The 5,394-nt window shown below is 35.1% G+C and overlaps 1 non-coding gene across 1 annotated transcript; it reads right to left on the bottom strand.

Annotated features, from left to right (window-relative positions):
* Positions 1-714: 714 nt before the first annotated feature.
* On the bottom strand, positions 715-819 carry LOC117796892. Its single transcript, XR_004621589.1, has one exon. It is a non-coding gene; the product is annotated as a U6 spliceosomal RNA (small nuclear RNA).
* Positions 820-5,394: the final 4,575 nt, after the last annotated feature.

The following is a 5,394-nucleotide window of genomic DNA, read 5'->3' as shown; positions in this document are numbered from 1 at the left end:
AAAAAAAATAAAATAAAATAATACTGCCATAAACACAGGGGTGCATATATTCTTGTGAATTCATGTTTTTGTATTCTTTGGGTAAATACCCAATAGTGCAATTACTGATCAGAGGGTAGTTCTATTTTTAACTTTTTAAGGAACCTCCATTGTTTTCCACAGTGACTGCACCAGTTTGCATTCCCACCAACAGTGCACAAGGATTCCTTTTTCTTCACATCCTCTTCAACATGTGTTTCTTGTGTTTTTATTTTTAGCCCTTCTGACAGGTGTGAGGTAATATCTCACTGTGGTTTTGATTTGCATTTCCTTGATGATCAGTGATGTTGAGCATCATTTCCTGTGTCTGTTGACCACCTGTATGTCTTCCTTAGAGAAGTGTCTGTTCATGTCTTCTGCCCATTTTTAATTGGATTATTTGTTTTGGGGGTGTTGAGTTTGTATAAATTCTTTATATTTTTTGGATACTATCCTTTATCTGACATGTCATCTTCTCGCATTCTGTAGGTTATCGCTTAGATTTGTTGTTTCCTTTGCTGTGCAGAAGCTTTTTGTTTTGATGTAGCCCCAACAGTTTATTTTTGCTTTTGTTTCCTTTGCCCCAGGAGACATCTAGAAACATATTGCCATGGCAATTATTGCCTGTGCTCTCTTTTAGGCTTTTTATGTTGTCTCACATTTAGGTTTTTTTTGTTTTTTGTTTGTTTATTTGTTTGTTTTATGGAACGCTTCACAGAGTTGCATGTCATCCTTGTGCAGGGGCCATAATAATCTCTGTATCATTCCAATTTTAGAGTATGTGCTGCCGAAGTGAGCCACATTTAGGTCTTTAATCCATTTTGAGTTTATTTTTGTATATGCTTTAAGAAAGTGGTCCAGTTTCATTCTTTTGCATGTAGCCGTCCAGTTTTTCCAAAACCATTTGTTGAAGAGACTTTTCCCCATTGCATATTCTTGACTCTTTTGTTGGAGATTAATTGACTATATGATCATGGGTCTGTTTCTGGGCTTTCTATCCTAATCCATTGATTTATGTGTCTGTTTTTGTGCCGGTACCATACTGTTTTGATTACTACAGCTTTGTAGTATAACTTGAATCTGGAATTGTGATACCTCCAGCTTTTTTGAGATTGTTTTGGCTATTCGGTGTCTTTTGTGGTTCCATACAAATTTTATGATTATTTGTTCTAGTTCTGTGAAAAATGCTGTTGTTTATTTTGATAGAGATTGCATTAAATGTGTAGATTGCTTTGGGTCATATGGACATTTTAACAATATTCTTCCAATCCATGACCATGGAATATCTTTCAATTTGTTTGTGTTGTCTTCAATTTCTTTCATCAGTGTTTTATAGTTTTCAGAGTACAGGTACAGGACAGTTTTTAAATTATTAGTTATTTACCTTGGAATTCAAAATATTTTCAATATGACTTTTGTAGGTTGCATTTTTATGTTTGTCTTGAATTTAGTAATGTCACTCAAATCTGTATATTCAGGTCAGTCAAATTTTTGTCTATCATATTTTTATTTACTGTTTCTGTGTTATGTTTTAGTTCCTTCTTTAGAAATGCAAATTAGTCACATATTAAAGCTCCCTTTTAGGTCTTATTAACTATCATGTTCTCTTTCATAATTTTAATCTCTTTACCCTCTTCTTGTAGTTCATTTTAAGAGAGCTTCTCAAGTCCATCCTCCATGTCACTGATTCATGCTTCTGTGTTATCATTACTATATTTCAGTATCCTCAGAGGTTGTAAAATGTGGGCTTGGATTTTCCTGCTATACATGTAGTTTTATCGAAATTTTTCTTTAGCTTTTTATCTCTCTTTTGTAATTCATTTTATCCTGTACTCCCTGCTAGTCCTGCCTGATAGAGGCTCATTCTTCTTGCATTTTATTGAGAATAGTAAGCAAGTTCCAGAATGTTCTCTTGAGTCTTGTAAAACATTAATTTTAGAAAAATACTCTTCCCTCAAGTCTTCAAAGTGGTATTCCACAGTAGGTTTTTGTTGTTTTTGTTGTTATTTAGTGTTCTTTTTTTTTTTTTTTAAAGATTTTATTTATTTATTCGACAGAGATAGAGACAGCCAGAGAGAGAGGGAACACAAGCAGGGGGAGTGGGAGAGGAAGAAGCAGGCTCATAGTGGAGGAGCCTGATGTGGGGCTCAATCCCACAACACCGGGATCACGCCCTGAGCCGAAGGCAGACGCTTTAACCGCTGTGCCACCCAGGCGCCCCTGTTATTTAGTGTTCTGCTTTGGTTTTTCCCCCCTCTTACAAATTATTGAATGGGGCACTTCCTGAATTCATTGATTCTCTGAATATAGAATGGTTCAATTATCCTAAGCCACATTCTGATAAATCAATGACAACAAAATCCTCTTCTCAGATTCATACTTAGAAAGAAAGTTGATGTGTCCAGATTTCAATATGACTTTCAGTTTCTAGCAGGCATTCACTCCACTCAGGTGGTGAATTCTCTTTTACTTCCTGCTGGTCCTCTGAAACTGTGGAAGATATAACAGACACCAACCTAAGAGTCCCTCCATCCACTGTATCCAGAATATTTCTATGACTGTCTCCAGAGCTTTGCTTTTGAAGAAAAAAGCAGTCAGTGTGCAATAAGCAATCAGGGGTCCCCTCCATAGCTCTTGCCCAGCTGTTTCTGAAAGATGCTTTTTCTGAATGGTGAGAAAGATGGCAATTGCAAAAGTAGGGGAGGTCTGAGAATAAATTTTAAATACCTCAAAAATCAACACATAAATCATATTTTCCATTGGTTCATGTATACTCTGGATATACACCCAAAGGAAAAACACAAGGAAATGATAAAGTGTCTTCCTACCTTTTTCAGGCGTTCTCTTTGAGATGAAACCTGAAAATGCGAAGAAAATTGACCTACTATTGGTTAGTAAAGTTCCTTCCAGATTCTATCCTTACATTTTTTGAGCTTTGATTCCATGTTTTGTCTTTTTAGTGTTTTTGTAAGTAGCTTAAGGCAAACTAGCAAAAGTTACATATATTAGGACTATTTTGAATAAGTTACTTGAGATATTGTTTCACTACTAATAGCCTCTTAAAGGTTTGTAAGGCTTTTACCTGATAGTAATAACTAATAGACAGCATCTGGTAAACATGCTTAATACCATAAACCTTCCAAAAATCTTAATGTTTCTGCATAGCTCAAGATATTGTTGTGATTCTAGTTTGTATTGAAAATTCTATTGACCTCCATTTTTTGTTTCCTTCTTTACTTGTCTCAGAAAGCTAGCAAATTTAAGTCATGATAATTTCATTTAGATCAACTACCCTTTGAGTATATTCATTTATTATTCTTCCATTGAGTTATTCATTCAGTAAACATTTATTAAGCTGTTATTATGTGCTAGGCACTGTGATAGACCCTGCACATACTGCCTCCAAGAACTTATGATGTAATCATGAAGACAGATGACAAAACAAATCTTTGCACTGTGCTGTAATAAACCTTTCTGAGGGTATACATCTTGTGAAAATATCTAAATAGTAATATCAAGTAGCATCTGGTTTTAAAATGCTTAGGTCGTTATTTTTATCTACAAATTAGATTCAAATTTGCACTTTGAACATTGTCTTCTGTGGCTTCTTTGTTTAATTCAAATCATTTTAATCAGCATATAACAAATGTCTATTGTGAGCAAGATACTACACTCTGCACTGTTTAGAATGCAAAACTAATTAGGCTAAAACTTGAATCCTCGAAGTTTTTAGCCTAGCTATGTCTTAGTCTTTTCAAGCAGCTATAACAAAATATCACAGACTAGGTAGCTTATAAACAACAGAAATTTATCTCTTTTGGTTCTGGAGGCTGGAAGCCCAAGGTCAAGGTACCATCCTGGTCGCGTTTTGGTGAGGACCCTCTTTTCAAATCATAGCTGATGTGTTCATATAGGGCAAGGAATCTCTGTGGAGTCTCTTTTATAAAAACACTAATTCCATTCATAACGGCGCCACCCTCATGACCTCCTGAAATGTTAGGATTTCAACATTTTGGTGGGACACAAACATTTAGAACATAGCAGGTGGAGAATACAGACTAACTATAATTAATTTTCAGGAAAGCCCACAAAGTGTTACGGAAGTACAGTAGCAGAGAAGGTTATAGTAAGAATGACCCTTCATTAGAGAGTCAAAATAGTCAATTGGGCCATATTGAATATGATAATAATCAGTGTCTTATTGAGAAATTTCTATATGCTAGTTATTATAACTTAAACTGTTCCCTACATTACTTCTAATCTTGGAAAATGAAAATATTTTTAACTTCCCATTATCTACAGCAGTTCAGAGGGCCTATCAGAAATGGAATGACATATATTTGAAACTTTGCTTGAAAATCTTTATGGCCATTTCTTGGTGGGGGGGGGAAGTGGGAGACATTAGGCGATTCAGTACTAAGAGAAAGACAGGGAGGACCATGATCTGCATTAAATTTAGCTCCTTTGGCAGATTGCATTGCCTATCTACTTGACTCACAGCCACAAATAGATATAAACTTTCCAACCAGCATGCAGACTCATGAAGAAATAGTTTGAGGATTGTAAATGAAGTGTCATCCTCTCCTGAATTGTATACATCTTACCTCTAAAAGAATTTAACCAAGATAAACATATTAAATTTGTCTCTGAAATATGAAGAGGTGACAAATGTTTTCCATGTAAGAATTAAATGTAACTTAAAGGAAAAAAAGAACAACAGAAAAACAGAAACAAACAAACAAACAAACCTGTCAATCAAATTGAAGAGGTACTAGCAATGGCCAGAGTTATGGTTGGCTCAGAGTCCTACAAGACACTATCATTTTAAAGCCTCAGATAACTTTTCTCCTAGCAGTGGATGATGGTTTTGTTCAGTATGTGGAAAATTGAAACAGAAGTATGCAAATGGGAAGGAGAAATCTGATCTAGGATACAAACTTAGAAAACTTGCAGGTGGGGCAGAAGGTTGATCCCTTACTTAGTGATTACATAAGAACAAGTCTGTTGTGATATCTATATAAGTAAAGAATTAGCGAATGTTTTGGAAGATCATTTTGAACACTGACAACATTCAAAAGTTTAGTTTTGTCATGCAGTGTAATTTAAGAGGAGAGCAAATTGCTCCTACGGACTGATTCAGAAGAAATATATCAAGCCTGTGTTTCTGTTTAGGTTTGTTTGTTTATTTGTTTGTTTTTCCCTTATGAACTGAAGTAAAGCATTGCCTATTACAATATCATTTCTCAGGTTTATCACCCACTTCAGTTCACTCCGAGTCAAAGTTCATTTCCATTTTGTTCTAAAGGTATCATTTGTCCTTTTTAAAAAAGATTTCCCATGAAAAAAATCATCAGTGAGTTAAAGCTTGGTGTGGTT

This window comes from Ailuropoda melanoleuca, chromosome 16, assembly GCF_002007445.2.
Source record: "Ailuropoda melanoleuca isolate Jingjing chromosome 16, ASM200744v2, whole genome shotgun sequence".
Lineage (NCBI taxonomy): Eukaryota > Metazoa > Chordata > Mammalia > Carnivora > Ursidae > Ailuropoda > Ailuropoda melanoleuca.
Note: the sequence above shows the minus strand (reverse complement) of the source record. Positions and strands in the feature narration are given on the sequence as shown.